The sequence below is a fragment of the Aegilops tauschii genome, chromosome 1 (genome assembly GCF_002575655.3).
Source record: "Aegilops tauschii subsp. strangulata cultivar AL8/78 chromosome 1, Aet v6.0, whole genome shotgun sequence".
NCBI lineage: Eukaryota > Viridiplantae > Streptophyta > Magnoliopsida > Poales > Poaceae > Aegilops > Aegilops tauschii.
In genome coordinates, this window is record NC_053035.3 from 213,082,177 (window position 1) to 213,094,500 (window position 12,324).

A 12,324-nucleotide genomic window follows, 5' to 3' on the forward strand; every position below is an offset into this window, starting at 1 on the left:
TGAGGATGTGTAGAGTTATAAATGATAAAACAAGATTCCTAGTCTTGCCTCGAGGGCAAGCTCAAGTGTTGATCGATGATTCTTTTTTCTGATCATGTGCATGACAATAATGCCAACAACATTTGAGAGCACGATGTTCGTGGAACACTTGTGTTGAATTGACCCAAGTTATATGTTCTGCTTAGAGATGAAACCATCAAAAGTCTATAGTCCATAACATGGGAGTTAACTATGTATGATTCCTTAGACCATGAGAGTATCAAGTCACTTCATACCGGACAGTACACTTTGAGATTGTTCCAACGTCATCCTTAGCAGGGTGATCATAAAAGAAACTTACGGGTTTATCGTAAACGTATGACAAGGGACTAGATAGCTCGAGACTGGGATTTGCTCCTCCAGCGATGGATAGAAATTCTTATGGCATTCTCTGGGTGCCGACATCCATCATCGTCTGGCCAAACACAACATGAATTAATCACGGGGATGCCTAAACACAAGAACAAGAAAAGAGAACATAACCGATAACGAGGAAGACCGGTATAGTGAGCATATGTTGATCTCACGGGGATACCGATATATCTCACCTCGGCTTTTGTAACGTATCGCAAAGCAAAAAAATAACATATGATAACCAAAGCTTCACTCGAATATCATTCGTGTGAGTATAGAAGTTAATATGGATGCCCAAGGTTCCACTTATGATCATTAAATGAAAGGTGTTTTCGTTCATGTCTATATTTCATCAAACCTGTAGGGTCTATGAGAAAATATTATCAGAAAAGTTTCGGTAATTATAGAAATTGTGTCGAGAGAAAACGGAAGCGTCCCGGGGTTACCGGAGAGTTTCGGGAATACCGGGTAATACCAAATAGGTGGAAAATATACTGGAGGGCCTAAACTAAATATAGGAGGGCTTCGTAATTTACCGAGAGCCCCCCACCCCGAGATTTATGTAGGCGCCTTGGGTTTCCCCCTCTTTGCTTATTGGACAAGCTAAGGGGGGAAGGGGAGTTGGAGGAGGACTCCCCCTCCTTGGTCGGCGCGCCAAGGGAGGGAACCCCCTCCCCAAGTCGGCCTCCCCTTCCCCCACACCTATATATACATGAGGGTGGCGCCCCTCTAGAGACACACGAGTCCCTTTGTTTTGGGCTCCCCCTCTCTAGTTCTCTCTAGTTCCAGATAATAGAGAAGCCTCATGTGGTTCTCTTATCCCTTCTCTAGTTCTCCGGCGACGCAAAGCTCTGGATTGCGAAGCACTGCCGTATCATCAAGCCCGTAAGCATGCAATCCGTAGAGAGATCGTGCTTTTGATCTTCGTTTGAGGGATTGTTCGTGGAACAGTTCGAGTGACTTCAAGAACGATCTACACCAACTCTTCTTCCTCTGGAACTTGAAGTTGGTAACGATCCGATCTAACCTTGTATGCATCATCATAGTGATACTAGGATCTTCATTGTAGGCCGATTTTTGTTTGTTTTGTACTACATTTCCCAACGCTAAGGTGGGAATATGGCAACATGTATAATTCCCGGAGTTCATGGTCATCCACAAAGCCCTAAAATATTGTCATCATTCTCATAATCAAGTTTCCGTCATTCTTCTCCGAAGCCCGAAAGATCAAATAAAAAATCTCCTAGGAGTATCCATGGCCTCGGACAAATTAGCCTCCGCTGGCTCAGCTCCTCCAGAAATAATGTTTTGCTCGCATCCAATTAGGTGCAGAGTTAATTGCAGAAAACTATCACATTACGGTTAGATTTGCATAAAACTACTTGGTCCCTATTTTTTCTGTAAGAGCCACAACATATTTAGTAATTCTTTTGCAGAAAACACTGTCCGGGAGGTTTGGCCCGTTTGATCACTTTCTGGCACGTGGGGCCTAATTGTAAGGAGACGACTTGGGCAAAAAATTAGGTATTTTTTGTTGCTCGTTACACATAGAACCAAAAGAAAGCACATTGACTGTCTAGAGCAATGGATCACCTCCTCTCTCTAGTCTAGATCCTCTTTACATTTATTCAGTTTTTTTGAAAAGGAGGTTATCCCTCGGCCTCTGCATCAGAACGATGCATGCGGCCATCTTATTAATAAGCAAAATATTCAACAAAGTCTTCAGGTCTCAAAAAGGTACAAAGGCTCACAAAGAGCGAGAAAAACATGAAACAAGATAGCCACAGCCGGCGGAACAAAAATAGATAGGAAACTAAACACCTATCTTATTACATGACCGCCATCCAAACCGGTTGAAGATAGCACATGCTACCGTCTCCTACCGGATAGACCCAGTAACCTGTTGGAGATCGTTGCAGAAATTAAAAAATTTCTACGCATCACCAAGAACAATCTATGGAGTCTTCTAGCAACGAGAGGGAAAAGAGTGCATCTACATACCCTTGTAGATCGCGAGCGAAAGCGTTCAAGTGAACGGGGTTGATGGAGTCGTACTCGTCGTGATCCAAATCACCGATGACCGAGCGCCGAACGTACGGCACCTCCGCGTTCAACACACGTACGGTTGGGGAAGACGTCTCCTTGATCCAGTAGCACGACGGCGTGGTGGTGGAAGTAGCGGGGATCTCGGCAGGGCTTCACCAAGCTCAGCGAGAGGGAGAGGTGTCACGGGAGGGAGAGGGAGGCACCAGGGGCTTGGGTCTTGCTGCCCTCCCTCCCCCTTCTTTATATAGGGGTCCGGGGGGGGACGCCGGCCCCCTGAGATCCCATCTCAAGGGGGGGCGGCGGCCAAGGGGGGGGCTTGCCCCCCAAGTCAAGTGGGGCGCCCCCCCACCCCTAGGGTTTCCAACCCTAGGCGCAGGGGAGGCCCAAGGGGGGCGCACCAGCCCACCAGGGGCTGGTTCCCTTCCCCACTTCAGCCCATGGGGCCCTCCGGGATAGGTGGCCCCACCCGGTGGACCCCCGGGACCCTTCCGGTGGTCCTGGTACAATACCGGTGACCCCCGAAACTTTCCCGGTGGCCGAAACTGGACTTCCTATATATAATTCTTCACCTCCGGACCATTCCGGAACTCCTCGTGACGTCCGGGATCTCATCCGGGACTCCGAAAAACTTTCGGGTTACCGCATACTAGTATCTCTACAACCCTAGCGTCACCGAACCTTAAGTGTGTAGACCCTACGGGTTCGGGAGACATGCAGACATGACCGAGACGACTCTCCGGTCAATAACCAACAGCGGGATCTGGATACCCATGTTGGCTCCCACATGTTCCACGATGATCTCATCGGATGAACCACGATGTCGAGGATTCAATCAATCCCATATACAATTCCCTTTGTCAATCGGTACGTTACTTGCCCGAGATTCGATCGTCGGTATCCCAATACCTTGTTCAATCTCGTTACCGGCAAGTCACTTTACTCGTACCGTAATGCATGATCCCGTGACCAAACACTTGGTCACATTGAGCTCATTATGATGATGCATTACCGAGTGGGCCCAGAGATACCTCTCCATCATATGGAGTGACAAATCCCAGTCTTGATTCGTGCCAACCCAACAGACACTTTCGGAGATACCCGTAGTGCACCTTTATAGCCACCCAGTTACGTTGTGACGTTTGGCACACCCAAAGCACTCCTATGGTATCCGGGAGTTGCACAATCTCATGGTCTAAGGAAATGATACTTGACATTTGGAAAAGCTCTAGCAAACGAACTACACGATCTTGTGCTATGCTTAGGATTGGGTCTTGTCCATCACATCATTCTCCTAATGATGTGATCCCGTTATCAATAACATCCAATGTCCATAGTCAGGAAACCATGACTATCTGTTGATCAACGAGCTAGTCAACTAGAGGCTCACTAGGGACATGTTGTGGTCTATGTATTCACACATGTATTACGATTTCTGGATAACACAATTATAGCATGAACAATAGACAATTATCATGAACAAGGAAATATAATAATAACCATTTTATTATTGCCTCTAGGGCATATTTCCAACAGTCTCCCACTTGCACTAGAGTCAATAATCTAGTTACATTGTGATGAATCGAACACCCATAGAGTTCTGGTGTTGATCATGTTTTGATCTAGGGAGAGGTTTAGTCAACGGATCTGCTACATTCAGGTCCGTATGTACTTTACAAATATCTATGTCTCCATTTTGAACATTTTCACGAATGGAGTTGAAGCGACGCTTGATATGCCTGGTCTTCCTGTGAAACCTAGGCTCCTTGGCAAGGGCAATAGCTCCAGTGTTGTCACAGAAGAGAGTCATCGGGCCCGACGCATTGGGAATAACTCCTAGGTCGGTAATGAACTCCTTCATCCAGATTGCTTCTTGTGCTGCCTCTGAGGCCGCCATGTATTCCGCTTCACATGTAGATCCCGCCACAACGCTTTGCTTGCAACTTCACCAGCTTACTACCCCACCATTCAAAATATACACGTATCCGGTTTGTGACTTAGAGTCATCCAGATCTGTGTCAAAACTAGCATCGACGTAACCCTTTACGACGAGCTCTTCGTCACCTCCATAAACGAGAAACATATCCTTAGTCCTCTTCAGGTACTTCAGGATATTCTTGACCGTTGTCCAGTGTTCCATGCCGGGATTACTTTGGTACCTTCCTACCAAACTTACGGCAAGGTTTACATCAGGTCTGGTACACAGCATGGCATACATAATAGACCCTATGGCCGAGGCATAGGGGACGACACTCATCTTTTCTCTATCTTCTGCCGTGGTCGGGCATTGAGCCGTGCTCAATTGCACACCTTGCAATACAGGCAAGAACCCCTTCTTGGACTGATCCATATTGAACTTCTTCAATATCTTGTCAAGGTACGTACTTTGTGAAAGACCAATGAGGCGTCTTGATCTATCTCTATAGATCTTGATGCCTAATATATAAGCAGCTTCTCCAAGGTCCTTCATTGAAAAACACTTGTTCAAGTAGGCCTTTATGCTTCCCAAGAATTCTATATCATTTCCCATCAACAGTATGTCATCCACATATAATATGAGAAATGCTACAGAGCTCCCACTCACTTTCTTGTAAACACAGGCTTCTCCATAAGTCTGTGTAAACCCAAACGCTTTGATCATCTCATCAAATCGAATGTTCCAACTCCGAGATGCTTGCACCAGCCCATAGATGGAGCGCTGGAGCTTGCATACCTTGTTAGCATTCTTAGCATCGACAAAACCTTCCGGCTGCATCATATACAATTCTTCCTTAAGAAAGCCGTTAAGGAATGCCGTTTTGACGTCCATTTGCCATATCTCATAACCATAGTATGCGGCAATTGCTAACATGATTCGGACGGACTTCAGCTTCGCTACGGGTGAGAAAGGCTCATCGTAGTCAACCCCTTGAACTTGTCGATAACCCTTAGCGACAAGTCGAACTTTATAGATGGTAACATTACCATCCGCGTCTGTCTTCTTCTTAAAGATCCATTTGTTTTCTATCGCTCGCCGATCATTGGGCAAGTCTGCCAAAGTCCACACTTTGTTTTCATACATGGATCCTATCTCGGATTGCATGGCTTCAAGCCATTTGTCAGAATCTGGGTCCGCCATTGCTTCTTCATAGTTCGAAGGTTCACCGTTGTCTAACAACATGATTTCCAAGACAGGGTTGCCGTACCACTCTAGCGCGGAATGTGTCCTTGTGGACCTACGAAGTTCAGTAGGAGCTTGATCCGAAGTACCTTGATCATCATCATCATTAACTTCCTCTTTAGTCGGTGCAGGCACCACAGGAACATCTTCCTGAGCTGCGCTACTTTCCGGTTCAAGAGGTAGTACTTCATCAAGTTCCACTTTCCTCCCACTTACTTCTTTCGAGAGAAACTCTTTCTCCAGAAAGGACCCGTTCTTGGCAACAAAGATCTTGCCTTCGGATCTGAGGTAGAAGGTATACCCAATGGTTTCCTTAGGGTATCCTATGAAGACGCATTTTTTCGACTTGGGTTCGAGCTTTTCAGGTTAAAGTTTCTTGACATAAGCATCGCATCCCCAAACTTTTAGAAACGACAGCTTAGGTTTCTTCCCAAACCATAATTCATACGGTGTCGTCTCAACGGATTTCGACGGAGCCCTATTTAAAGTGAATGCGGCAGTCTCTAAAGCATAGCCCCAAAATGAGAGCGGTAGATCGGTAAGAGACATCATAGATCGCACCATATCCAATAGAGTGCGATTACGACGTTCGGACACACCATTTCGCTGAGGTGTTCCAGGCGGCGTGAGTTGTGAAACTATTCCACATTTCCTTAAGTGTGTGCCAAATTCGTGACTCAAATATTCCCCTCCACGATCTGATCGTAAGAACTTTATTTTTCTGTCACGTTGATTCTCAACCTCACTCTGAAATTCCTTGAACTTTTCAAAGGTCTCAGACTTGTGTTTCATTAGGTAGACATACCCATATATACTCAAGTCATCAGTGAGAGTGAGAACATAACGATAGCCACCGCGAGCCTCAACACTCATTGGACCGCACACATCAGTATGTATGATTTCCAATAAGTTGGTTGCTCGCTCCATTGTTCCAGAGAACGGAGTCTTGGTCATCTTACCCATGAGGCATGGTTCGCACGTGTCAAATGATTCGTAATCAAGAGACTCCAAAAGTCCATCTGCATGGAGCTTCTTCATGCGTTTGACACCAATATGACCAAGACGGTAGTGCCACAAGTATGTGGGACTATCATTATCAACCTTACATCTTTTGGTATTCACACTATGAATATGTGTAACACTACGTTCGAGATTCATTAAGAATAAACCATTAACCAGCGGGGCATGACCATAAAACATAACTCTCATATAAATAGAACAACCATTATTCTCGGATTTAAATGAGTAGCCATCTCGAATTAAACGAGATCCTGATACAATTTTCATGCGCAAAGTTGGCACTAAATAACAATTATTGAGGTTTAAAACTAATCCCGTAGGTAAATGTAGAGGTAGCGTGCCGACGGCGATCACATCGACCTTGGAACCATTCCCGACGCGCATCGTCACCTCGTCCTTTGCCAGTCTCCGTTTATTCCGCAGCTCCTGCTTTGAGTTACAAATATGAGCAACCGCACCGGTATCAAATACCCAGGAGCTACTACGAGTGCTGGTAAGGTACACATCAATAACATGTATATCATATATACCTTTGGTGTTGCCGGCCTTCTTGTCCGCCAAGTACTTGGGGCAGTTCCGCTTCCAGTGACCACTTCCCTTGCAATAAAAGCACTCAGTCTCAGGCTTGGGTCCATTCTTTGGCTTCTTCCCGGCAACTGGCTTACCGGGCGCGGCAACTCCCTTGCCGTCCTTCTTGAAGTTCTTCTTACCCCTGCCTTTCTTGAACTTAGTGGTTTTATTCACCATCAACACTTGATGTTCCTTTTTGATCTCCACCTCCGCTGATTTCAGCATTGAATATACCTCAGGAATGGTCTTTTCCATCCCCTGCATATTGAAGTTCATCACAAAGCTCTTGTAGCTCGGTGGAAGCGACTGAACTATTCTGTCAATGACCGCGTCATCCGGGAGATTAACTCCCAGCTGACTCAAGCGGTTGTGTAACCCAGACATTTTGAGTATGTGCTCACTGACAGAACTATTTTCCTCCATCTTACAACTGAAGAACTTGTCGGATACTTCATATCTCTCGACCCGGGCATGAGCTTGGAAAACCATTTTCAGCTCTTCGAACATCTCATATGTTCCGTGTTGCTCAAAACGCTTTTGGAGCCCCGGTTCTAAGCTGTAAAGCATGCCGCACTGAACGAGGGAGTAATCATCAGCACGCTGCTGCCAAGCGTTCATATACTTGTACACGTATACGAATACGTATGTTAATCTGATCATCTATGTATTGAGACGTGTGGTGGATGTCAATCCCCACACAAAACCCTAAACCCTCCTGTTTAACTACCATCACCTGCGATAAGGTTTTAGAATGTCGGTACTTATTACGCAGAATCTGGGCCCATGTGGCATCGGTCTCTACAGATAGCTTATACAGCCACTTACTGAGAAGACATCTGTTCTTCACCTCTAAAGTTTCAATACCAAGACCCCCTTGGTCTTTTGACCTACAGATAATATCCCATTTAGCGACAGTATGTTAGAGAAAACTGGAGTTGGATAGGCTCTGAGATAGTCTTTCTTTCTTTTCTTTTTTCTTGTATGTACATACTGTTAATTAATGAAAATAAACGTAGAACTATTGTTTTATGGTTTTGGGGCAAGAAAAGGTATTTTCTGCAAATCCCTGGATCCCTTGATTCAACGGCGATCAAGTGGGCCAAATCCCGCCATCAGTTTTTTCTGCAAAAGAATTACTGAAAACACGGTGGCTTTTACAAAAAGAAAAATTAAAATCAGATAGTTTTCTGCAAACCTAACCTCAAATATGGTGGTTTCGTGCAATTAATTCTTGGGGGACGCATGCCACCGTGAGCCACCATCCTAGAGCCGCACCAAACTAGTGACCGAGTTGGGGTCCTTAACCACTTGTTCAATAGAGAGAAGGGACTAATCCATGCCTTATGTGATGTCTGGATTAGTCGACTGGATTATGCTGGTCCTAGCTCATGAGCGTCTTCCTAAAGATATCGGTTCAAACGCTAGTAGGACGTCAGAAAGTTGGTCGCTGAGTAGACACATACAAAGAGCCATCGAGGGCACATCACGTGCTATATCCCTGTTATATTGTCATACTACCATCGGTAAGGCCCGCAGATAGAAAAAAAGCAAAATCAAATGCTTAAAGTTTTGCTCCACCGCAAAAGCTTTGATTATGAATTTGCGAGTTTATCTTCGTTATCCTTATGATGTTGTTACATATATACATGTTGATCTAAGGATAAGATCATGATGGGGGAGCTTGTGAGTCGCTAGCTCTCTATAAAAGTTGAAAGTGCACACTGCTGGTAGCTCTACGGCGTGGTGTGCGTCACTGCAGTCGCAAACTCGCGGCCAACACTGCATCTTGAACCATTAGCTGAAACGACGGATATATGCGCTACGACCAACATGCGCGTAAAGCGTCCCGATGCAGTCGTCTCATCCTTTTGTTTCTTTTCTGAAGATCTGTGCCAAAGAAAAACTAGTATATCTTCATGATCGGATATACTAGTCGTCAGTAATCACAACCACAGGGTTCCAACGAATAGCTTTGTAACACATAAAGGGCATTGTCTACGTGCCATTCTAGCCGGTAAAGTGGACGGCCCAAGACTGGGACACGCACGCTGGCACGCGTGTCTACATGCGTAGGTACAACAGCAGCATGGATATCTGAACGTGTGCACCAGCATATGCCATTCAGTGCTTCGTGGGGCCGTTTGATACAACGTACCGAAAAGTCTATTCTGCACCCGAGCTCATATTCTCCCGCATGAACAGTAAAATAATAAAAAATTCAAATTTTTTGAAAAAATTCAATTTTTTTGAGAGAAACATTGACAAAAGTTCTAAGTGCCTGCAAAAATTCATCATGAAATCACATTCCTGTAAGGCGTGGCAAAAAAAACAAATTCGGTGCTTCAAAATGCGTTTGAAAATAGCTTTTTCAGAGTACTGTTTTTGTTTTTTTTGCCACGCCTTCTAGGAATGTGATTTCATGACGAATTTTTGCAGGCACTTAGAACTTTTGTCAATGTTTCTCTCAAAAAAAATTAAATTTTTTTGATTTTTTTTGATTTTTTTTTTTGCAGATTAGCCGCGTCCACAACATACTCCTTATTGTATATAACTACAAATCACTTGTTGTCAGTCTAATCGTTCCCGGTACGTACAGGCCATCAGAACACGGAGCATCCTTCAGGACACGCCACCGTCCATCCATGTTGCACGTACGCAAAAACACACTATCCAATATGGCAAGCACCAACACGTGTCGATGGATCCCGCGAGGGACATTTACCTTTGTGGTACAATGCAACAGCCTGTGTGGACACCACACGAGGCCTCTCGCTCATTGGATGTCCAACCTTTGCCTTTTAAGGGAGAGATCCCATCGCCACGCGGACAATTTTCGTGTTTTGACCCTTTTCTGTAAGTTGCTCCAGCTCTGATCCTAGTTTGCAAAAATTTCGAGATCTGACCCTTTTCCTACCGCCAAACTCCTTGGCGGTAGGGTATAACAGCCTACCGTCAAGGGCTCCGGCGGTAGGGTTGCATGCCCTACCGTAAATTTTTTCTAAGTATCAGATACAGTGTGTATTCGTATCTACCGCCGGACACCTTGGCGGTAGGGTTATATAGGCTACCGCCACCGTGTTTGGCGGTAGGGGTCCATGCTGCTGACATGGATAAGTTTCCTACCGCCAGAGACCTTGGCGGTAGGCTGTTATACCCTACCGCCAAGGGCCCTAGCGGTAGCAAAAGGGTCAGATCCTGAAATTTTTGCAAACTAGGGTCAGATCTGAAACAACTATCATAAAAGGGTCAAAACACGAAAATTGTCCTCGCCTGCCGCGTTGGTCTTTTGATGACTGTAGGTGTGTAGTGTAGGGTGGCAACGGGAAAAGATGCCCAATGTGTGATTTTGCCATGGGCTAATTGTTGTGTAAAGTGAATTTTCCTCGTCAGCCGTGAGTGGTGGCGGGGCCGGGCATCGTTGGCGACGCGTCGTCAGCGTCGGAGCACCGTCCATGCCACGAGCTTATAAAACGGCTGCATAGGAGCTTCATTTTGTGCAAAAACGGTGCCTTCATCTCAGATCAGAAGCTACCTAATCATCCAAGAAGAGCTGCAGAAGAGCAGTAGAGCCGGACGTGTTTATTTAATCAACTGTTAGGTCCCCGTCCGCATCAACTCATCAAGGACCAATGGAGTCTCTGGTAGGATCGTTGCACGTGACGAGGAGCATTGGCTGCCGGAAGAGGATGGACGGGAAGAGCGCCGGCGGGTCGTGGCGGCAGGCGCCGGCGCCGGTGAGGCAGCTATTCTGGAGGTGAGACGCGCCGTGTTGCGGCCGAAGCGCCGGGCTGTGAGCTTCGGGTACGACCTCCAGAGCTACTCCCAGAACTTCGACGACGGCCTCGTCCCTGCCCACCGCCTCTAGCAACACCTGCAGGAAATGCTATTGTCTTCTTCTTCTTTTCAATTTTATTACAGCATCTCCAGCCGTTCGGCCCCCAGGGCGCCGAAAAAAAGCTGCCTGGGGGCCAGCCGGCGCTAGATTGGCCCCTGGGGGCGACCTAGCTTCTAGCCACGCCCTCAGGCGCCGCCCCCCAAGTCGCGGCAAATTCAAACTTGGTCATTCCCGCTCACAAAAAAGAACGTCCCAAGTCCGGCGATCAGCGGCCATAGTTCGGCGATCGGATGAAAAGTTCGGCGTACAAAAAAGAAAGGACGCGTGCGCAACGCATCACACGGCGGGGTCGGCCTCCGGCATCGGCGGAGTCGGCGCGCGCGGGCTTGGCGGTGTCGGAGCTGCTTCTATGCTGGGCGGCGTCGGCGCGGTGTCTGTGCTGCTGGGCGTCGTGGAGGCATCATCGCTCGGGCTTGGCGACGTCGTCGACGTGAGCGTGGGAGTTGGCGGCGCCGTCGACGACAGCTGATTCAGGATGAGGCCGCGCTCCGCCAAGTATCACGCCTTAACCTGCTCGTCGTTGCTCTAGAGCATGTCCGCCCCGCCCAGCAGGAAAGCCAGGGCGGTGTTCCTCTTCTTCACGGTGACGTTGGTCCGGAGTAGGTCGAGCTTGACGGCGTTGTTCGTCATCAACGCCGACCACCGTGCCTCGGTCTTCTCTTCACGCAGGGCGGCCCGGGCCTATGCGTCGGCGAGACAATGCTCGATGGACTCCTGCACTCGCACGGTAGCCGAGTCGGCGTGTTCCCCCTTCTTGGCCCCTTTGTTGCCTTCGGGGCGCCTATCGCCCGCGCCCGGCGTCGGCGCGTCCGGCTTGTAGGTCTCCTTGGCCTTGGCGAGGATGTTAGAATTGTGTCGAATATTATTGTATAAGGTAGGTTACAGTTGGACTTGGTTTTGGACTGTGTGTAGACAGGGTAGGAGTTGTGTCCTAATAGGACACTTGTATCCTAGGCCTCTCATATATATCAGGGTAGACACACGATGTAACATATACCAACAAAATAGCACGGGCACGCAGGGGAGCCAGCGGCGTCTGCCTGTGCCCGGGCGGCCGGGATGCGGTATTGTGACTGTGTCACGGGGAGGAGCGTCCGTAGTCAGGCCCCGGGGATGTAGCCATATCGGGGAACCTCGTTAACAAATCTCGGTGTCGTGCTGGTATGATTGCTTGGTTCTCGGTAGATCGACGGAGTGCCTCGAATTTATTCTAACAAGTGGTATTATGAGCAAGGTTCGATTT

The 12,324-nt window shown here is 47.3% G+C and overlaps 1 pseudogene; it reads left to right on the forward strand.

Moving 5' to 3' along the window:
- Positions 1-10,692: 10,692 nt before the first annotated feature.
- LOC109784193 (uncharacterized) lies at positions 10,693-12,063 on the forward strand (annotated as a pseudogene).
- Positions 12,064-12,324: the final 261 nt, after the last annotated feature.